Genomic DNA, 25,015 nt, shown 5'->3' on the forward strand with positions numbered 1-25,015 from the left:
ATGCAGGGAGTAGAGTTGGCGAAGGTGGATGAGTTTAAATACTTGGGATCAACAGTACAGAGTAATGGGGATTCTGGAAGAGAGGTGAAAAAGAGACTGCAGGCAGGGTGGAATGGGTGGAGAAGAGTGTCAGGAGTAATTTGTGACAGACGGGTATCACCAAGAGTGAAAGGGAAGGTCTACAGGACGGTAGTGAGTCCAGCTATGTTATATGGGTCGGAGACAGTGGCACTGACCAGAAAGCAGGAGACAGAGCTGAAGGTAGCAGAGTTATAGATGCTAAGATTTGCACTGGGTGTGATGAGGATGGATAGGATTAGAAATGATTAGATTAGAGGGTCAGCTCAAGTTGGACGGGGAGACAAAGACAGAGAGGCGAGATTGTGCTGGTTTGGGCATGTGCAGAGGAGAAATGCTGGGTATATTGGGAGAAGAATGCTAAGGATAGAGCTGCCAGGAAAGAGGAAAAGAGGAAGGCCTAAGCGAAGGTTTATGGATGTGGTTTGTTGATTCTTTTACCCTAGCTACAGTATGGCATCTTAGTACAGTATAAACATGGATACAAAATAAATAAATAAATAAATAAGGCAAATCTGGCAATCATAATGAAAGAACTGGTTATTAGGGTTCTGTTTCACACTTTTCCAGTTAAAGCTACATAAAGAAGTGCAAGTACCACATATGGCAAGGAATAATTACAAAGAAAAGAGCCCTTAAATTAATGTGAATTATAAAAAAGTAATGAACATTGATAGGCACATTGCACTGAGAACTAAGAGAGCACTTTATGCTTCTAAATTTCCATTCTATAAAAATAATCAATTAAAATCTCATTGTAGACCCTTGCATAATGCTTATTACACAGGGCATTACTTAGCTTTTCGTTCACTATGACACCCACAGTCGTCTTTTAAAGCATAGTGGATCTCCCTAACTGATATAAACATAACTTTCAGGTTGTAATTTGAGATGCCGTATGGAAAAAGTTTTCCTGAACTTGCACTACATTATTTGGATTTATTTTTTTTTGCTTTCTTTTTCTTATTCTAAAGAATTCCTGTATGCATGCGTTCAAGGTGCAGTCTGTGACTCACTGCTGCAGGGATAGACTATTTTGTCTCATGGGACATTTGAGAGCTCTGTGGAAAATAAATAAATCAACTATTGTATTTATTCATTATAGTTCAGCAACTGCACTTTCATTCAAAGTGGTGATTTTCAAGCCAAAAGGCCCTGACCCGGCTTCAACTTGTTCAGAATAATAATAACAAGGAAAAAGTGATGATTTTAGTAACACTTGTGTTTATCTATGCTTGACTAGCATCTGCATCCAACACCAATTATTACCTTGGTTGATGGGAAAAAGTATAAATTGCTATTACCAGAAGGTACAGAAAATGGATGGATGAATAAATTGATTTCTACTTCATTTTGTTATGTATAACCGTGCAGCTATGTGCTGTTATTCTGCAGCTATCTGTAAAATAATTTGTTTTTTAAGGATTTTCTTAAAAAGAAAACTTTTGTTGCTGAAATCACTTTCTATTTATGGGATTTTATTCTGGGTGGAAAAAGTTTAGCACTATTTGGTTTTAAGTATAGATTGCATTCATTTAATTGTTTTCTGCATCTGCTTATCTTTTATGTGACATTATTCAACACACTATGTTTTTAAGGGTCACTATAAGCCACATATTTTCATGAGCACAGCTTTGCCCAACGTAGCCTTAGTAGATCTTAAGTTACTGCTGTGATGTTAAGTATTTTAGTCTTCTGTTGTTTTGTTTCACTAATTAAACTAACTTGATTGTTTTTTTCTTATTTTTTTAAAGCTTTTGAATTAGTGCATTCAAACCTTAGCAAGTGCCTTCACATATAACATGTAAATCAAGTTATCAGCATTTGTTTCCTTCTATAGAGAAACATAAATGCACTTGTTCTACCAAGGCCTACAGCACAGTAAACTAAGTTAGTCTGAATGGAAATGATCACTTCAAACATTGTCTCTATTTTTGTGCTTATATAAACAAATACAATGAAATGTAGATACATTTTTCACAGGCCCTGAAATAACAAACAAAGGAGCATCTCCTCATCACGCAGTGAATTTCATCTGCTTATTAAGGGTTATGACATCTGTTCAAGCCCCAGGGATTCTACAGAATGGAACTGGTGTAATAAAGCTGCCATGTTTTCATCTTACCCCTTACAGCTTTGTAATCAAGCCGCAGTATCTCAACAACAAATAGATTTTTCACAGAAATTAAGCAATAATAAGGAATATTTGTTTTGACATACCATTCAATTTACTTGGTGTCAGAATAAATCAACTGTACAAGATAGGAGTAATAAATTGTGATATGTACATTCTGTAAAATAAGACAACTTTAGGAATATGTAAATGTTTTTCAGTGCATAAAATACAATTCTATTCCAGTGTGTGTTCTTTCATCTAAGTGTTTCAGATTCGAATATCTCATAAGGTTTGCACATAATATTTTGAGATACATATCATTTAAAATTGTATATTTGCTTTGCTTGAATAAAGATTAATTTTTGAAAATCATTTTTATTCATCTCTTTTGTAGAATAACTTCCAATTGATCTTAATATATCAGCAGCCTAAAACAGTGACAAAATAAAGACATTTAAGTTTACAAATGTTGCTGGTAATAAAATATACTTTTTGAATTACTGCTCATCACTGGTGACCTGTCCAGACTTATTTCCTGTCTTGTACGTGATGCTGTGATATGTTTTGGCTCTCCACCACCACCAATTTTTTGTGTTATTGATTTATTTTTTTAAGTTTTTGTATGTTCTTTATTGAATTTAATAAATTAATTTAAATTAAATTAAATAACTATAGTTTTGTTTATTTTGGGTCAGGGAATTCACAATTCCTCTCCACCTTAAGTTATTTTAGTACATGTCAGGCTTTTTTAGGGTATAGGCCTTGAGGCCTACTTGAAGCATTTAAAACTTTTGAGTTTTTGGGCCCTGAATTATAAAACACCCGATGCTTTGTTGGATATATCAATGTACTATATTTAATCTTTAACTGTATTAGATTTGCTGAAAGTGCTTCCTGGCTTCAGTTTTAAATGAACTTCCTCTGATGTCCACAAGTACTTGATTCATCCTTAATCCAAAAGAATGTTGATGGGTCTGCTTTGTCAGTGCCTTTGAGCATTTTAAACACCCGGATTAGGTTCAGCCAAAATTTTCTCTGCTTAAGACTATACAGGTTTAACTCTCTGATTCTGCCAGAGTAGGAGATGTCCTTAAGTCCTGGAATGATTTGGTTGCTCTCCTCTGCACAGCTTCAAGTGCTGCTATGTCTTTCTTATACCGTAGTGACCAGGGGCCTCAAGTGTAAACGGTGCATAGATACAAAAATGTTGAGTACACCTGTTTCCATGCACACATCGTGATGTATAAAAACTAAAGTTGGTGTAAAGCCACGCACATTCTCACGCCTGCTCAAACCATAATGTAAAAAGTTTTCAGCTTGGTTTGGTAAACTGGTGGCACCCAGCATCAAAGCATTGCTACTGTTCCTGGGTGGCTTCCCTTTATTTTTTATATTCACATCTCTGACTCGGCTTTATCAAATACACTGACATTAACCACATATAGTTTTTTTAGTTTAAGGCAACTGATTGTAATCAACCTGTAACCATATAATGGTGCACAGAATGGCCAAATTATTCCAAATACTATAGCTGCTTTAGAGTTGTTACTCTCAGTGCACCACTGAGTATTTTAACCCACTGTATCTGAGTGTGGAATCATAGCTCTAAAGCAGCTGACTGGAAAGCTCTACTGCAGATGTGTCAAGATCGGAGAGAATTATCGGGTTACAGCTTCTAACACTAACTGCCTCAGCCACGCATACAGTTTATTTGAACTCTCCCATTTGGCAAACATTTCAGAGCCTTTCTTGCAGGAACCTTGCGATTCAGAAACAGTTTCATCCCAAGAGATATAGACGTACTCAATCAGTCCATCAAGTGCTCCCGATAGAACTGTTTGTACTTATAAGTAAAATTGCCACTTATGCTTTCATATTGTATATTTTTCATTTTTTTTATCGTATTATTATTATTATTATAATTATTGTTGTTTTTGTTGTTATTTTACCATTTTATAGGAGAATTAGTTTATGGAGGATTTGTATATTGAATCTCAATGTACCATACAATAACAATAAAGGAATTCAATTCAATTCAATAGAAGAGAGCGCGTGTTTATAGATGATGACGACTGGCTTCTAAGTCAATTTAGATTTTCAGATGAAATGCAGTAAAGTATATATATATATATTACATTATACAGATAAACACAGTGGAAAATGGTAGGGATGAACTAGTGCCCCTTTCAGGGATTGTTCCTGCCTTACGCTGTATTCTTTTTAGGACTGGCACGACCCTGGATGGATAGCTTCTTTTCTGTGTACCCTAATAAGCTTCCATATGACACTCAGACGATTTGCTAAGACTCACCTTTTCACAGTGACTTTGATATCTGACTTCTTTTTTATTGCCACTGTGCGACTTTCTGAACTTTCAATTAACTTTCTTTTGTTGTTTATACAACTGCTTAAACCAACAAATAGTCCGTTTTTCCTTGCTTCCACTTGGCATTTGCTGATATTCTTTTTTTTTCCCTCGTTTTTTTCCCATTGTCTTTTCATATAACGCTGAACTTAAGGGTATATTTATATTGATTTGCGTAGTCAAAGAGGCATAATTCTGGGAGGAGTCTGGGAGGGGCAGCAGGCATGTGCATGAGTATTACATTTCACGCAGACCGGGATTTATATAGCGGAAGTGCATGGAAGTTGACTTACGCATGTTTTTCTGCATCTGAATTTTTTTGTGCATACGCACATTTCAACTTTTGTCCATATGCCATATTTTAATGTGAATTCTACGCAAGGCATTATGCATGAGGCCCCAGAACTGTACACAGTACTCCAGATGCGATCTTACCAGTCCATTATATAGTTTGAACATAACATCTCTTAACTTAAATTCAAGTTTTTTTTGCTATAATCTAACATTTCATTTGTTTCATTTCATTTTGCTTCTGTACATTTCTTACTCATTGAAAAATGTTATGGCAACATACAATAAATCCTTAAATCCTTTTCAGAAGTTGCTTCCTGTATGACTGTGTCTGCCACCTTGTTTTTATAATTGATGTTCCTTTTTCCTCACGTGTAGGAGTTTTTACTTTTCTACCTTAAACTGTATTTTCCAGGTGTTCGCCCAGTTTTGAAGATTGTTCAGGTCTTTTTTTGCTTCCTCCTCGGTGTCTGCTATTCCTCCAATTTTAGTGCCACCTGCGAATTTGACAAATTTACTAACTATACCAGAATCAATGTCATTAATATAAATCAGAAAAGGTAATGGTTCAAGGACATACCCCTGATGAATCCCACTGATGATCTTGCTCTATGTGCTGTATTCTCCTCTTATCTGCATTATTGTTAACCAACTAGTGATCCAGTTTTGTAGGTTACCTCTGATGCCTACGGCTTCTAGTTTTAAAATTAATCTTTGGTGTGGGACTGTATCAAATGCTTTTTGAAAGTCTAAGTAAATTATGTTATAAATTATAGGTATACTAGCCATGTGCGCCCAACTACGTTGCGCGTGTTAAAGTTGTCTGTGAAGGGCTACCTGTTTAAACGTGGCTGTCAGTCATGAACTGGACCCTTCATCGCACAGCATTATGATTTTTTATAAGGGAAACAAAATTAAAAAAGAAAACCCTTGGATATTGATTCGATAGGAACGGCCCACTCGGAATCACTATCCGAATCGTAATTATGTGGTGGTGTAGGAGCATTTCTGTTTCTGTCCGTTTACAGTCCGTCTCGTTTTCAGGACGCTGTTGTTTCCTTTCACGATGTCTTCTCAACCTTTCTCCAATGTTGCAGGTTGCTTTGTGGCAATCCAAAGAGTAAGGCAATATACAAGGAGCAATGGTTATTAAATGGGGGACACATAGGTATCCAGGCTCTTTAAAGCATAAATAGAGATCACTTCACTGACATGTGAGCATGTACAACTGTGAGACGCGCAGCACTCGCCGGCTACAATGTAACAATAATAATTTCCGGAACGTGCTGTTACGTTGTCATTCATTTTACCCACTGTCTTTCTTTCATTCATATGTTACGTAGGCACGTACCTTTTATCTTCGGCAATCTCATTCTCTGACCAGGCCTCAGGAGCTAATCAGCGTAACACTGTCCACCACCCCTTTCGTTATTCCGGCACATTGTTGACATCCATGAGTAACAACAACGTACTAAACTGGAAGGTGGTCTACGCATGCATGGAATTCGCGGACAAAAATCAAGATCTAAATGAAGATCTCTTTAGTTAATTTAAAGCACAACAATTTGTTTAGTTGGAATGTCTGCGTTTTGAGGTGTGACTGGAGTACTACAGTCTTCAGTAGTATAAGCCTGGAGGAGATTCTTAATGCAATGCCTATGTTTTAGCTGTCTCTCTACTGCCATCTAGTGCTTCTTCTAATTTATTCGCGGACAAACAAAGATCAAGACCCAAATGAAGATTATATATAGAGATTGTGTCTTAGATTCACGATGTTGTATATTCATGATAAGGAAGAACAATACTCAAAAAGGTTCATGAACCATTTAAATTTGGTTACAGTAGGGTTGTAAACCATCAAGCCCCAAGGCAAAAATGAACAGCTCAGACTGCAAAAATGACTGTAGATCAAAGGTATGAAAAAAACACTGCATTCTCCAAAGGCCTGGCTGAGCAATCTAAAAATTGCCTAGCACCTCCAGGAACAAAAAACTTTATTAGTTAAAAATTTGCATTGTGTATAATATGCAAAAATGTTATTTTGATGACCAAGTTCAGTCTACAAACATTTTATCAGTACTGTAGAAACTTGACCTGTGAGATTACAGGCAGAAGGGAAACTCCTATGAGCAGGAGAGACTCGTCAGGATGGAGGGCAGAGCCACGGAAAGAGCCTAAAAGGAGATACGGTGAACAGCACAGCGTGTCACACCTGGTTAAAGAAAGAAGACAGATATTTAAACTCCTAACATCCGATTGGTTTAAATAAAGCGCATGACTTTCCATGTTTTGAATAGATCTCTCTTTTCCATCATTCTTCACACACATCCGTTTTTTCACCTAATTTACGGAAGTTTTTATCTACAGTTACAATCCTTGGTAAGATCTGTACCTTTTTTTTTATTGATGGTTGTATGTGTTTCCACTTGATTTATAATGTGTTGTTCTCTATTTCAGTTCTGTACTTTGACCTGTTAGCTTAGTTTTGGAGAACAAGGGGAGTTTGACCAAGATTTTGTGCCTTGAGTTAATATTTTTATGAAGAGTAGTTAAAGAGAATTTCTTTCAGTGTATTCATTTCTTCTCTTTGTCTGTTTAGTTCACCCTTTTCCAATTAATAATTCAGCATACTGAGAATTGTTTTCTATGACTGAACAATCATACAACAGGTCTTCATTTTATAGTGCTTCTCTCATTCCCTTTGATCATTTTTAAGTAGTATACGTGCATTCTTTAGAGATTTGATTTAATGGCCCTGAAAAAGAAGGTTTTTATACCCTCGAAACACAATGGTTCCATATTTCTGTTGCACTTACAGCTTGATCCCAATTTAAAAGGCTTTTGCAAATTGTACACAAATAGGGATTTGAGGCCTGGTTGCAACATTTTTCAGTTTTCGACAATCATTTTAAATTATACCAAAAAACCTGTGCCACATTTGGAGAAGATTTCTTTATACGGACTACTTTCTGATTACAAACCTGTATTGTCATAGTATATATTCATTTCAGTTTGTCCAATGTGCATTTTATATCCACATTCTATTCAATAAAACTATTTTTATGTATGCATTTGTTCACAGTTATGTATTTGTTGCCCTGTTTTCTTTTGATTGTACATATATTGTGTTCATATATGTGTGTTCCTTTTTTGTAATACTATTTCATTGTTCCATTGTTTTTCATTTTTCTCATTTCATATTTATTCTGTTTGTATGCATTATTTTAATATGCTTGGTTTGATCCAATTGCTTATTTGATTCACATTCTCTTGATAATAGCAGTTTTTCTTATTATTTTTCTGCCTTGTTCTTTGAATATACTTAATTGAATTATATACTACTTTGGTTATACTGTCACTTGTAGTGATTTTCATTATAAACAGGCCTTGAAATGATTTTGACGATTTGTTTTGATATGCTTTTAGTGATGACAGATAAATATTTTGAACCTCCTGTTTTCATGGTTGACGGACATAGAAAAGTTATTGAGATAATACAAACAAATGGTGACCAATTCTATACAACGGTATACAATATGAAAAATGTCTATGGCCAAAAAAAAAATTTTTATGTTACTCTTGTCACACATGTCCACATGTCAGATAACCAGTCGTTTACTCACAACATGTAAAACGCATGCTTTTATTGCTAAAATATTGCTAAAAAGTATGTCTGGAAAAATCAGTACACATCATAAACAAGAAACATAATTCACATGGGACTAAGTTATTGAATTGAAAATTTGCATCTTCCTCTCGTTCATTGATCAAATGTCCAGTCATCAAAGGAAGCAATTTAAAATGTTCGCATGAGAACTAACTTGCGGAACCATGTCATGCACTTATTCATTCCATTTGTGTAAGAAATTAAGTTAGCATACAAAAATAACAGACCTAAACACATTTCCAGCTAATTCCAATTTTTCTTTCTGTTATGTGATGCAATAACTAGTTCTTTATAACTGTATTTTTAAAACATGTTTTTTTTTCAATTGTAATAATGTACAGCTTTACATGATGTTTTAAACTTATGTGTTTCACTTCAGGAGTTTTTAACATTTATTCTAATCATTGATTTAAGGTCATAAATAACTGGCCAAGAATTAACTGAGTTGATGACAAACTTGAAACTTAATACAAAAATTTTTCGTAAACACAAATTCACTAGTAAAAATGAGCCTTTTACACTCTCTGTGGTCTGGCGAAAGTGTTCAAGCGGATGATAATGAGATCATTTAAGTGATATTTTTAAGAGATGTCTGCATTCATATGGGAATTCAGTACTGGTCTGAAATATATAAAACCTTTTGATATGTGAAAAAATGTTTTTTAACAGATACAGTATTTACTTTGATAATACAAGGGGACCGTAACTGTGAATTACCAGTCTTTTCATACTTGATGATGTAATAGAAATTGCTGTGATTTTAGGTATAAGGTTTCTTAAAGAGCAAATGATTGCCATTTTAAGTTTTGAGGTTGGCACACATCGCTGCTGTACTTTTTACTATATATATATCATTTTTTTTGTATAGTACACACTTTTTCTGTTTATTTTTTAAATAGTTTTTCTGTAATACCAATTGTATGGCCAAAAACTAAATTGACAGATGTAAAATTGATATGATTTCCTTTTAAAAAGGGAATTATATTTGTATTTTTAAAAACTGTTACATAGCAAAAAAATGTTAACTTTTAGTTCAGCGCTGTTTTTATGCAAGTAGATATCAGTTATTTTGAATAACATGAAAATACTGTAAAATTTGATTTGTTTCTTTCTGTTAAATGCATTTTTACAGTGTTACATGTAAAACAAACAAAACAAAACCAATCCAAAGAATTAAACCAGCAGTCTGAAATTGGCACATAGAGAAATAAAGCATAATTATGGGCTTGTCTTTTGCAAGAAATCATGGGCTTGTAATTAGTTAGTGGCCATGACATTAACACAGCCTTGTGAGGCCTTCCCTGGTTGGCAATGATTTTGCATGTGAAGAAGAAGTCCACAGAGCAGAGATTTTATGGCTGGTTCCTGGAACCTTTGAAAAAAAGAAAAAAACAACAAAGGAGTTAGCCTTAGCTAACTGAAAAGTGGCATATCACCATTTATTCTTTTTACAAAGCCTATTAGATATTCACTTGCATACATGGTCAATCAACATAAGCATAAAAGAACCTATGCAGTAGATGTACTCTCAAGTAAGTGTGTTGTCCTCATTGTTTATTACCATGTTTGATATGATAATACCCCTGTAATCATAGCAGGCCATTGTTTCATCCTACCTGAAAACTCCACTCTCTACTTCTCAGCTCCTACTTGTAAGGGCTGGAGCAGGAGCCTGAAACTAACATATTGGTGTTTAAACTTCGGTCTGTCAAACATGAAACACTGTATGTAGCATTCTTGCCAGAGCCACCTGTAAATTACTGGTGTATCTGTGCTGTAAAAGTACCTGAATATCACCCTTTGAAGTTCCTGTTTCTTTGTTTTCAAGTAGAAGACACGCAGGAGTTCCTCTGAGCTACTTGTCAACATTCCAGAGCAGCAGGATTCCAGAAGTAATTTTTGCTTGTAGGGTACAACTTTATATTAATATTTATGTGTTCAGTTTTTGACAATCTTTAAAATAAAAATAAAATAAATCTGTATTTTGGAAGTATTTACTGTTATGGGTAAACAACTGCCTTCGGAGCAGAAAGAACCTGATAGTCAGATGATGCTTTGATATAAGCAAATAACCACTGGCTGAGTGGAACAGAATCTGATTGTGTCCAAGAGAAGCTGTGCTGTTTTCTGCTTCAGATGCATCATAATACTTTGATATTAAAATTTGCCATTTGCCTTCATATACACTGTATATATATAAGTATTTGACTTTTTTTATGAGGAAGTTGTATTTCTGCCTATTAATATTTTCATCTGTAACTAAAAAAAACCTTAAACTTGTGTTCTTTATTTTCTTTTCTTTTTCTGGGTGTCATAGAGGTGAATCAATCAGGGTTCTCATTGTGATAAAAACAGATATCACAGCAAAATAAGAGAAAGCCAGAGTCATTCCCAAAGCATTTCTTCCAGAAGGAAAGCCACATAGGTGACTGGCGGGGCATTGCTCTTTCTAAAACAGGCAAACAGTCCAGTAACTCATAAGTAAGGCTGGCCTTTTAAGAGCAGGTTATTGCTCAGGTGTGTAGTGGCCTTGAAGACAGCAAGAAGCCACTGTGTCCTGCTGGCTCTGAGATTTTATTAATCCTCCTTGACTGCAGAAGGAACTTTGTTGTGCTGTGTGAGGAGTTACATTAAAGATCTTCTGACTCAAATGATGGTCAGAATCCTGTTGACTACGCCAATGTAAATGTGTGGACGCTAGGGGTCACTATTGCCCCTTTTACCCCAGCAGATAGACACAGAACACAGGTTAAAACACCAAGAAATTATTTAATTTCTTCCTTTAAAGTGCTCACAAGCACCACAACCACAAATAAACAGACAAGTAATCATTAAATCTCTCAATATAATTCTCTCTTTTCTGCACCACACCTCCCAGCAAGCTCTGTCCTCCACCTCCTGACTCTGGCTCGCTTGCTGGGTCTTCAACAGTCCTTTATATAGTTCTTGACCCGAAAGTGCTTCTGGATTTCCATCCTCATGACTCAACAGTACTTCCCAGCTATAAGGGAAGCATGACTCTCCTGTCCTTCCATAGCAGCCCCTAGTGGCACCCACGGCACCCAACAGGCCTGATATAGTGAACTCCAAGTCCCAGAATGCTCTGTGGGAATCCGGGGTATCACTATACTCCAGGGGAGCTACCATCTAGTTTCTTGGGGGAGGCAGTGTCCAAAAATAACTGCCTTCTCCCATCTTTTCATTCTCGGGCCATCCTGGTCGGGTTGAGCTGCCGGTTGTCCATCACTCCTTTTAATAATGTTGATGTCCTCTTGCTTTTAAACAGAGCAGTTCTAGTAGGAATTAAATGATTTACATCTTTTTCTAGTTTATCTAGTTTAAACTTGCTATGAAGGAATCTTTTAATTTCCACAGAACCGTTCATAACTAACATCATTGCCACCAGATTCTTCGTAAAACAGTGAAATAGCTAACCAGATCTTTGAATTTAGAGGGTTAATGGCACTTCCCAAATTTGTCTATATGTTGTTGTTGTTTTTACAGAAGTGCATTGTGGTATCTTGTGGATGGCACTATAAGAGTATGGGGTAAAATGCTTGATTTTGACTACTGCATTTGCAGAAAGAGAGTTGTGTTTGGAAACTTGCCATTAAGTTAATTCCCATTATACTGGGTGTGTCTTGTCTCTTCTACACAGCATTTTCAACATATTAAAGTAGAGCTGGGGCTTGCAATATATACAGTGCTACTTCTCTAACCCAGCCTCCATTTTGGAGCCATTTCCAAACCCAGATAAACTGGGAGGGTTGGTGTCATGAAACACATCTGGTCATAAACATCAAGCTGAAACCACTATTAAAGAAGTCTAGTTAAAAAAAAGGAATGACTCCCTAACAGAAATGGGAATAGCTATTAAAGAAGAAGAAGGACCTACATATATACTTCTCTGTTGTTTGAAGATTAATGTGGCTTTTATGATGGTGGATTTATTAGACTGTGACTTCAGATGCACAACTTAATACTTGACAGGTGAGTGTGGTGCAACTAAGATGAGAATTACAATCTGAGGGCATTTTTTTCTTATAAAAGAGTGACTCGGAGTCTTCATAGATCAATGAAAGGATGACTGTAAAGTTGACCAATAGACTGCTGTGACAATACATTATACTTGATCATGGAGATGCATTGGTACAGAAAGATTTCAGTTCAATCCATATTTCAATCTTCACTTGTAATGAAGTGTGCTGACCTAAAAAATGAGATTAAAAGGTACAAATATGATTTCTGTACAGGTCTACTGGTCTCAGTTTTTGCAAAAGAGTGTGCAGCATAACAATATAGAATCACCATGTAGTAAAGCTGTTGCATGACCAGAACGACATGCATGAGGTATGCCTGACTAAGGGATACAAAGACAGACCCAGGATAAATTGTAAAAATTATGTCTTTAGTGTAGCCTGGGAGAACCTGCAAAAGCCACAGATATTTCTTGGAACTTTGTGACCAGCTCAGTGTGTTGGCACCACATCCCTCAGGAGAACAAGGAGATGGAGAATGATTCTACTTATGAATTTTAGGCTTTGTGATTTGTTTGTCTTCCTGGGTAATGATGTTGAAGGATCTGTTTACAAACTTAATCTGTCTGATTATATTTATTCTAGAAGAAAAGTCTCATTATATCATGTAATTTTTAAAGAATTTTGACCTGAACACCAATTAAATTAAAATATCACTATGGACCATCCTCCGAAAGGTCAACGGCTACTTACTGGTTACTGTATAATCACTATGAATGTGTGGTAATTGTTTTCATTTAAATGTGTATTTGTTGATAACTGTTAATGTTTTAGTGAAATAGACATAAATGAGGAATAATTCTACACTCTAACATTTTAATTGTGACTAATAACCAAGCACATGCCAAAAGGCCAGTGGTCAATCCACCCTTTCATCTTTTCAACTGAAATGCAAATGAATGGACCTAATTGATACACCTAAGATATTGCTTGGCATTGGCTGTTAGATTCCAAAAAACTAACAAAAAGAATTATTTATCCAGACACATGCATGTCAAGATGAACAGATAGGAATATAAATAGTTTTTTCCAAGAAAACATGCTAAAAAGGACATATCTTCTCACTCAAATACTTATTGTATTTTATAGACAAACATATATTTCTTGGTATGTGACCCTTAAAATGGTAACTTTACCACCAGTAAATATTTAAATTAAAGGCTAAAGAAATTATACAGATAGATGAAAAATGTTAATTTTTGTAAAGACAGAAGACTTTTTTAAAGACTTTTTTTTTTAGTATGCTTATGATTTTTTTCAGACTGTGTAATAACTTAATTTACCTTTATGCAGTACAATTTTGCAGTAAGGTAGCAAGACCATTGTCCTTTTCAGATAATTTGATTACATGGTTCATTTACTTACCATGAACAGCTTCTCTCATTAAATGAGTGAAAGAACAGATTGAATCAACAAATATAGAAAGCATGGTAAGATTTTTGTCTTTTTTTGAGGTATATAATTTTAACAGTTGCTATGAGAATTTCGGCTTTTGTCTGCTGTCAAATGTAAAAGTATACATGGATCCACTTTATTGACTGTATTTTAAAACTTAACAAATAAATGTTTAGTTGGAAATGTTGATTATGTTTTAAAGTAAGCATATTTTTATAAAACTCAGTAGACATTTTGTAGCGACTAAGAATGGTAAGACTCCAAAACAGGTGCTTGAAACGTGGTGTTCCAAAGATGCTGAGTTTATCGAAAACAAGAACTTAGCAGAAAACCAAAAAAACATCTCCAACCCACTGTTTAAGGTCACTAGGCACACCTTTAAAAACAACAAAATTTCACTATTTTTGTCTTGACCCCTTTTCGTACACTGCTCTTTTTAATCACTTCATTTGTTCATTTTTGAGGCTTTCTTTTTCCATCACCCCATCCATATGCACACATGCACACACACCTCCTTTGTTCCTGTCTCCTCCAGTTCTGCGCACACACCTTCTGTCTTTCTAAGTAGACATAGACACCCCAGAGCCTCTCCTAAACACAGTAAATAGAAAACATTCATTACAAGATATCACAATATTGATTTTTGAAACGTCAACCTTCTAGATGCCAGTCCACAGCATTAGCCTTAGAGCTACCACTCTGCCCATATACTGCACTAAAAAACCTGGCTCTTCGCTAGAGAAGAATTGCAATACATCCAAAGAAGGAAGTGGTGTACAATTAAAAATTAGAAAAAGAAAAGGTTAACATGGACAGGAACTAGTGAAGGTACATTTCAATATGACACATACAACCCACGACTTGTTATGTCTGATCTTGAAGAAAAGAAAATGTGGAGTGTGTGAAACACAGAAATTCAGAGGTTGTTCCAGCTGCTATGGAATTCAAATAGCCTTTACCTGCACAATTAAAGGGAGATAACACAATCACTACATGTCTCACGTCTCTGCTTAAGCTGATTTATTTCACAAGTGGAAATGGAAATGTTACATGCAGATGTATTGTTCTTTGGTACTAATGCAAATAAATATAACTACTGATTCTGGTGACCCACCTCAAATGACAATGTAACTTATTAAACAGTCTATATTCAGAAAAGCATGGGACTGTGTCATCAGAGTTAAGGAGTGAATTAAAGGGCACACTTGGGAAGGATGCTGAGGAAAGAAACTAACTGTTTGACTTCATCATCTACATCTGGTAAGATTCTTCTGAAAGAGTTCCAGTGAGCTCACCAACAATTAGCCAGTAATTATGCCGATTCCAGCCTGCAGGGTATTTTGCTCCAAAGAAACATGTGCATTTTACTGCTGATGTTTTCCATCTCTTTTCCATAACAGTAAACAAGGATGGCTAAAATGTATCCCCAAAAGTTTTTCTCTTGTTTTTTTTAAATTCAGAACACTGTAGAAGCAGCCAGAAATGTTACTAGTGCATTATTTGGACTTTCACAGCATTTACAATGTTATGGCACATATTAACCCACCCCATGTTTGAGTTGGTATAATCCAAGTTTACGGCCAATTGGAAGCTGAAGCCAATCTAGGCTGCAACAAGAGACAAATCATTGCTCTGCAAAGAATGACCAATTATAGCAGTCTTTGGAACATTTCAGACCATGAAGAGAATGTTCAAACTTGACTCTGGCAAAAATGGGTTCAAATTCAATTTTAGTTTCTTGAATTTCTTTGCAAATCATTGTGCCATTCTTTTCCAAATGGAAAGTACCATCACTTATTAATGTTTTCAATTGCTTTTTATGCTAATTAATAAATTAAATGAAATAAACACTAGAAAAATCATGATATTTTAGATTACATTGATGTGACTTGCTAGTCTTAGTCTTATAAGGACTAATGACGAAAATGGAAGAATTTAGGTTATTCTTAAACCTAATTTATTCCTATATAGTGTACTTCCCATTAAACCAGCTTAAAGAACTGTATAGATTCTATACAAAGGTAAATCAAAATGTAAAGGCAACTTGACCACAATGGATAGAAGATGATGTAATACAACACATTTGCAGTGGCTTATGGGTACTTCAAACATGCACAATGGAACGCTCTGCTGTTAATCTAGTTTAAGCCAAGGTGAAATGAACATGGATGCTCTGTTGCAGGATTGCACCTTTGTTGAACAATATGCAGTAGTGAGGTTTCTTTGGGCAGAGGGAGTGAAACCTGCTTAAATTCTGATGATGTTGACTCGGGTAGAGCAGTAAGCTCTTTGTTTACCCATCTTGTGCAAACATTACAGTTCCAGAAGTCATCATACACTATGGCATGTGCAGATCCATAGCTGATATTCAAATATGCAGTGGGCAATGTAATCAGTTGGTTTTTTCTGATGAAGACATTCGTCATGTTGATGTGGGCTTGTGTGCACAATGTTGATGGTCGGCCAGATAGAACTTAGTTGGTTACATATGTTCTTCCTACTTTAAACCTTTCTACCCATTCATATATTTTTCATTGAATCGTGGTGTTTTTACTTTTTCAATGAACCAACATGCTTTGTTGAATTTTAGTATGTTTCACTCCCTCTGCTCAAGGAAATCTGACTATGGTATTTTGTTTAACAATGGTTCAGTCCCACAGAGGAGTGTCCATATTCATTTGACCTTGGATTAAGCTAGACTAATGACAGAGCATTGCGCTGTGGATCTGATAAGGATGAGACAAAGACATTGTAAAGGTTTGGGGCAGCTGCCCATATACTGTTCCATGGCTGCAAAATAGGATTGTTGAATAGAAGTTGAACAGAGATGTTCACTGATCTGACTCCAAGACACAACTGATTGTTTGGAGGCAAGATGGCAGCTTTAAAGGACAGCACAGGAAGTGATATCATCATTGGGGCCGGAACTGGAAGTGATGTTAGTGGGACTGGAAGTGTCATCAGAGGGCAACCCCAGGGGGGCCCAGAAGTGACGTCATCATTGGGGGCAGAAAAGCTGTAAGTAATGTCAATGGGACCGGAACTGGCGTCATCAGAGTCGCAGGAACCTGGCAGGATTTCCTGAGAATGGTCTGCAAGAAACAGAGAGAGACAGTCAGCACACTCCACAGCCCCCTGGCCTGTTCAGGGATTACAATAACGTAGGCCCTTTACCTGCCTCCTACTTGCACATGTGTTAAGAGTTACTTAAAGCTAGAACATTATCTTTACAAAAAATAGAAACTGATGTGGGATTCCATTGCATCACAGAATGTTTATATACCCTCATTTAGTCATGCTGAATCTTATGCTGAAACATTAATTAATGAAACTAGCAGAAACAGTGTTAACAGAAAGCTGCTAAACATCTGTGCCTCAAAATTGTCTGGAATTTTTAGTAAAATCTTCAACTCATCCCTAAAACATGCAACTATCCTACACATTTTCAAAAAGGCCCATCCTTGTTCCTGTGCACAAAAGTCCCAGAGTTACATATCTGAATGAATAATGCCCAGTTGCCCTTACCTCATTGGTCATGAAATGTCTAGAAAAGCTTGTGCTGTCATACATAAATAAAATCATTTCTACTTCTCAATGCTCTATAGTTTGTTAACCAGTCAAATAGGTCTGTGAATGATGTTGTATCACAGACCTTTCATACAGCTCTTCATCACTTGGATAGTCAGAAAACGTATGTTAGGATGCTATATCTTGACTACAGCTCAGCCTTTGATAATTTTATCCCTTCCAAACTGGATACAAAACAACTCCTTCGATAACTGAATATATGACTTTTAAACAGTTGGAATTCAAGTAATTAGGAATGACAATAGAACATCATCACTACTGATGGTGACTATTTCAGCTCTAGAAGGCAGTTGTTTGAGTCCAAAGCTGTACTCACTGTTCAGCTATGACTGTGCAGGCAGATATAACACTAATGATATAATTAAATTTGCTGATGACACCACAGTCATCGGTCTCATTACAAACAATGATTAGACTGCATACCATCTGGAAATTAACAATCTGGCTAATGGGTGTCATATCAACAACCTCACCTTGAACATTAACAAAACTAAAGAAATGGACTTCAGGAGGGGGCAGGTGAACCACTCTCCAGTCTGCATCAATGTGGCAGTGGTAGGCAGAGTGAAAAGTTTTCAAATTTCTCTGTTTCCGCATTTCAGAGAAACTAAACTGGTCATAAAACACCAGTCATTTGTAAAACAGCACAGCAATGACATCACTTCCTCAGATGCTTGAGGAAGTATGATATGCAAAAACAAATACTGTGTCACACATGTGCGATTAGGAGGGAGATGAGTGGACCCAGTGGAGGTAATTACCTGCCAGGCCAGGGGGTGGTGGGGTGCACTAAACCTACCTCTGTTATCTCTGCAGGCCAAATATGGGAAAACCTGCCTGATTCAATGTCACTTTGGGGTCTGATGCACAGACTGACGTCACTTCCAGTCCTGGTGGCCAGACTGATGTAACTTCCGGTTCCCAGACCTATGTCATTTCCAGCGCCCAGACTGACATCACTTCTAGTTCCGGCTAGATGACATCACTTCCAGTTTCAGCTTAAAAAGCCGCCATCTTCTTCTAACCAGATCAGTTCAGTTTTGGTACTCAACTAGAGCACATCATTGCCTATCTCTTTGCCCTTCTGAAGCAAGGGACAATATACGGGTGGCTGCTTCAAACTTCTTCTCGTGTGTTGAGACTACTTCTTTTACAACGGGTAAACTTCTACTGCAGCACTATCGAGAGTGTACTGACAAGAGGGATCACAGGCTGGGAACACCACAACCTAGAAAAAGAGATTGATACAAAGGTTGGTGAACAGACAGTGCATATTGTTGGATCTGTTCTTCCTTTAATACAGTTCATATATGCCAAATGCTGCAGAAATAGATCTAATGCAATTGTGCGTTACCCTAGTCACCCAGGTAACACTGTGTTTTCCAAACTAAGGTCAGGCCATAGCTATGCTAGTATCAAAGCTAGCAACTCTCAGGTTAGAAACAGTTTTTACGATTTTGCAGTCTGTGTTCTCAATAATGGGCGTCATAGTTAGGACAAGTAAGTTGTACAGTAACATGCATTAAGAATCCAACAATATGCTGCATAGTTATGTAAGTGTTCTGCTCTGTATTTGCACTCGTATTGTTGTATTATATATGGGTTACCTCTACTATATGTACTGTATATGACTGGACAGATTGAGTAAGATTTTCAATGTACATCTGAACAAAAGGCAAATAAAGAATCTCTGTCTATTTCTACCTTTATTAAACAGGCTGAAACAGAGAGGGGGAGAATATGAAAACTCCATGACACAGTCAATCACCAGGCCAGGAATTAAAAAAATCAAAAATAAAAATTTCACTGGTCCTAGTAGATAATATTTGTCATATCATTAAAAAATAAATAGAAATAAGCAAAGATTTGATATACATTTAGCATTATCTGATACTTGTCTTTAACATATTCTTCAGAAACACTGATCATATTTTAAAACAAAATTAACTGTTATTAATCATACATCCAAATGTATAAGAATAATACAAATGATTTTATCTTAATGTAGATTTATAGCAGTATATATACATATATATGTTCTCTTTTTTGGTGAAAACTACAGTTTCATTGTAACACTGTTCAATATGTCTTCTTTCTAGGAAAATCTCAATCAAACCTATTGTCCAGTTTTAATTCTTACAACTATGTAAGTTCTTGCAAGTTACAAAAATGCAATTAACATACTGGCTATATGGGATCATTCTATTGTGTCCTAATTCTTTGGTTAATTTCCCCAGCCTCATTAGCTGTTGTCATCCAACTGGAACCTAGCTACTATGGCAGAAAAAAGGTTTTTACCCTTTAATTTCTAATGATTTGACTTTAATGCAGATAATTAAAAAAGTAGAAAAACAATTTGGATTTTCTTGGCTAAATCTCTGGGAGAAAGAACTTCTAGTTGTTCTATATTATTTATTCTAATTAGTCAAGATTATGCAGTATTTAGGGTATCATCTATCATACCATTCTCCCATTTGATCTAAAGGCATTAAATTATGAACATGTGCTGGGCTGTTAACTTCAGCAGCCAAACTAGATAAAAAACAACAAGGTCAATTAAACTTTGGCCTGGAAAAATTAAATTCTGCTCCCTATTCCCAAAGCTTTGACCTATGGTCTTGTGTGAATAAAAGTGGTGATCAATTCTCGCTCCTCCAACAAATTCATCTTCTAAGGCTTGTCTTAACATGTGTGTCTGCATTTCAGCAGTAATTCAGAATTAATTTTTAGTTTTAACATGTATGTATGTTTCAGTAAAATGTAATAAGTATTCGAGCAAAAATGATATCCACTTTATTATTTTCAGTACTGCTTGTAGATTTTTTTAAAAAAAATACATATCCATCTAGTCAATTTATTTTAGGAAACATTCATATAAAGGGAAATATTTATAAATAAATTACATTAATAAGGAATTTAGGAGCTCTGTGGCTCATTTGTAACTGTAGTAAAATAAAGAAATGCATTTTTTTTGTTTCAAAGATCTGTAGACTTTTTATTTTGGATACCCATTTCAAAGAATTTCATGTCCTTAAGTATCACAGTCACAAAATGACTGATGAAATGCAATAGATATTTTTAACTTGGAAAATGCTGGATGAATAGCATTATTTTAAAGATATTGCAGTATTTAAAAAATATACAGTATAAAACAATATAAAGTATTAAAGAAACCTTACCTCATTACATAATACATATTTTTTGCTATTTTAGTTGATAAGACTTTTACTGACATTAAAAATTGTAACCAGCTACTGATATTTATTTGCTTATTTAACAAGCCTTAAAGCCACAAGCACAACTTCCTATAGTGTATGGCAGGAAGTATCTTTACAAAATGCCAGTGGCAAGAATGTCAACTTATCATTTTTTAGTTTATGAGAATATAACTTTAATTTTGCGATTATAAAGTGTCACTGCTATTATTTTATTAATATTTTAATTAAATTTACATATTTAAAATGTGAAATGATTTGAGAGAGTCTTTATCAGAAAATAATCTAAAAATAATAAAGGATTGACTTATTGATATGTTTAATTAATGATAGATGTACAGCACCAGTCATACTATCGCAGTTAATCAAACTCTCTTGGCAAAGGTTGAAATAAAAAAAATATATAAAACTGCAGTTTATTGTCTGATGTATTCCAAATAAAAACTAGCAACTTATCACCCAATGCAGGTATAATTTTAAGACAGAATACAGGTATCATCCACTACTGAACACTGCAGAGAATATGATTCTGGTGTATTTACAGTTCAGTGTTAATCTCTGGAGTTGGTTACTCTAATGGGGTCAAATACATAATGTGCTTCAGGCACAGCTGAGCTTGATCAAGAAACTGTGTTTTAAGAAACTCATGCAGACATGTAGAAAAAGAAAAATCAGGTCAGTGCATGGAATGGTACAAAATGTTGAAGGAAATTTATAAATTGACTAAATATGAACCGTCTCCATACCACGATTGGATCAGTTGTTCTAATCTTTCCACACAGATTATGTTGAAGAATCAACTGGGCCATAGTGTGTGGATTAATTGCCTTCCATTGATTATATTTTAAGGAGTCAATAAATGTGAAAAATATGAGTATGGAATATTCTCCGAAGCTGTATAATAAGTAAATTAAGTTATCAGATAGATAGATAGATAGATAGATAGATAGATAGATAGATAGATAGATAGATAGATAGATAGATACTTTATTAATCCCAAGGGGAAATTCAGTGCTCTATCATTGACTCTTTGAGATATCTAAACAGTAATGCTCAATGAACATTAAAATCGTTTTAAAAGCCAGATCTGCATGTGGGAAATACAGAAGCATAGCATCGATATTATTAATAAAAACAGTTTTGCAAGTGTGTGGGATGTAAAGAATATTAGTTAACTTTAGTAGGCACACTTTTCTTTAAGTGAAGCTAGTTTTTCTAAATTCAACAATTGTCAGTGATCTAGACCAGGGGTCGCCAACTCCAGTCCTGGAGGACGACAGTGCCTGCAGGTTTTCATTTTTAACTTTATTTGACTTGCTCTTGAAGACTCAGACCCCTTGTTTCTTTTTCCTTAATTAGCAGCCAAACAATAATGAGATACAAAATGAGCCAAAACAATTGGTGTCCATCATATGATATCTGAAAATAAACAAAGATGAAGGTCTCAGGAATGCTGATTTGCTCTTAGAAAAGAGAAAATCAACAATTTTGAAAATGTCTACTAATGCATAATGAGAGCAGCAACAAGCCACAGAATTAAAGAATGGTTTTAATTAATGACAAGAATCAGAACCTCATTAAGCAGTTGATTGGAGTGAAATGGTTAGAGTTTAAGGCCCTGACTTAGTTGGTCTTCTGTTGGCTCCCTTACGGGCGGCATGGTGGCGCAGTGGTAGCGCTGCTGCCTTGCAGTTAGGAGACCTGGGTTTGCTTCCCGGGTCCTCCCTGTGTGGAGTTTGCATGTTCTCCCCGTGTCTGCGTGGGTTTCCTCTGGGCGCTCTGGTTTCCTCCCACAGTCCTCCTCCCATATACGTTAGGTGGATTGGCGAATCTAAATTGGCCCTAGTGTGTTTATGTGTGTCCTGCGGTGGGTTGGCACCCTGCCTGGGATTGGTTCCTGCCTTGTGCTCTGTGTTGGCTGGGATTGGTTCCAGCAGACCCCCGTGACCCTGTGTTCGGATTCAGCAGGTTGGAAAATAGATGGATGTCTCCCTCACTTCACACTTCATTTCTGTTTGGGTGCCAATTAAGTTAAGAAATGAGGAACGATGAAGAAATTCAGGGGAACAAATTTTAAAGAAGCAATTCAATTAAAACGAATTCACAAGAAGTTAATAGGCAGCACAAACAGAGCACTTGTTAAAAAAAAAGGGTTAGCATGAAAACCTGCAGCCACGGTGGTCCTTCAGGATCGGAGTTAGCAACTCCTGATCAAGACAAATGCTTAGTTTTCCAAACAAATGTATTTCTGAACAGTAGTACTTACTTAACTAACCATCCTATTGTGACTAAATTGTAAAAGATGGCTGTTTTGAGAATAGATGTTGTCAAGTGCTCATTGAATATATGTTAATATTATAGAAATGGAGGTTGTGCTCAAAGAATCTAATCACTGTAACCAGTCAGAAACTTTTAAGAAGACCTGGTTGTATTTTATTTGGTACCATTCTTTTATATCATTCTTTAATACATTTGTTCAGGGTCTGCTCTGCGGCACTCCCAAATGTTAACAACCAATTTTAGTGGACTAAATTAGCGTTATGCAAGATTTTCTGTCACTGACATTGACAAAAAAAAAATTAAAGTGTTAACACCGAAAAAGGAAGTACCTTCAACTGAAAAAAACAAGGAGCAAAAAGTGTTATGTGCTATCGAAACAACTTCCAAAAACACAAGACACAATTCTGGTTTATTTCTAACTCTACCAAATTAGTGTAGACTTAAACAAGAAGTCAATTTAAAGCAGCAATTGATTTGTGATTAAGGAATTGGCTAGAGAATAAAGCAACTGCCACAATCCTCCACAATGAGGTTGATAAACCCTGATGCAACCTTATTTTTCTATTAAACATTTACAAAATAAAGCACGGCTTTTTTAATAGCTCACATTCTGGTTGCATTAAGATTTAAAGATGTATTCTTATTGTAAAAATAATGTACAAATATTAGTATTTTGATTGTTTAAACAAATGGATGGTGCCTTTGATAATGTTAGTATTTGTTCATTGTAAAGAACGTTCAAGATAAGGATAATCCACTGTCAACCTGTTAAGCTTTGGGTCATATACTGTATTAGCAGGTTCAGTTGTCTAATGTCTGTAAATTGCCCAAATACAAGAGAGTGCAAGTGTCTGCATGTGTGTCTCTTTCTATAAATTGTATATATAAAAAAAGCATCCTAGCTCTTTTTGCCTTGCTTTCTGCATGATGCTATGATAATAAGTAATGACACCCTGTGGCCGTGTAGTTAAAAATGCAGGTTTGAGATTTAAATAGTTAAGTATGATTTAGTCTAGTCTACTTTGAGGGACCATCAGCAGGCATCATCAGAACCTACTTGTTAAATATCTTCTGTAGCTAATTCACATTTACTGTCACAACCAGTATGGCCATTATTATTTTGCTACCACACTCCTGTGGCTTTACCTCTATAGTTTCTTCCAGAGAAGCAGCTTATTACCTGTAGCATCCCATTTTGTAGCACTTGTAGCTATTACAACCTCCTAATGGCTAGCCAATGTAGTCTCGTTAAAACTGAAGGAAGAGGCCTGTAGGTCTAGACAAAATAACAAAAGAAGCTTTCTCGTTGTTGGCTTTGGATGATTAGCTTACCCATTATTTTAGATGCTCAGCATTTCCGGTATAACTAAGCATTAATCATACTTTTATTACTCTTCTTATCAAATCTGTAATTTAAAACAGCCAAATTCAGATAATCTGTTTTGAAAGTTGCTTGTCACCATTGAGTCAACATCTTTTTTCTACCTGCTTGCTTGCAATTACTTAAAAAAGTTACAGTTAAGGCATACGGTTATACTCCGAACCATGAAACTAGATAAAGAATTCATTATTATGATTAAAAAAATGTGTTTGTTTTTGAGCAGTGGCAATTCCTTTTTTCAATAACATTTATATTTAGCAAAAATCTGGTGAATACTTTTCTTTATCTCTGTTGCTGTCTGTTACACTCATTGACTAATATAGCTAAAACGGTCCAGTTGCCATAGTCTACACCCCAATTCTTTTGTCATCATGCTTTATGCAGATTACTTTTTTATCATTAAACAACACTCCACCTTACAGTTCTCAGTACAGAAAATACAGTATTTGATCAGTCTGGAAGGTTATCTGTAGTCAAAATCACTACGTCTAAATCAATGTTGCTCCTACAGAAACATCGGTGCAGAACTTCCAGGGTAAAATTTTAATAAAAAGTCAAAAGAGAAAAAAACATTCAAATTGTAATATTGTACAACACAAAAC

Source organism: Polypterus senegalus, chromosome 4 (assembly GCF_016835505.1).
Source record: "Polypterus senegalus isolate Bchr_013 chromosome 4, ASM1683550v1, whole genome shotgun sequence".
Classification (NCBI taxonomy): Eukaryota; Metazoa; Chordata; class Cladistia; order Polypteriformes; family Polypteridae; genus Polypterus; species Polypterus senegalus.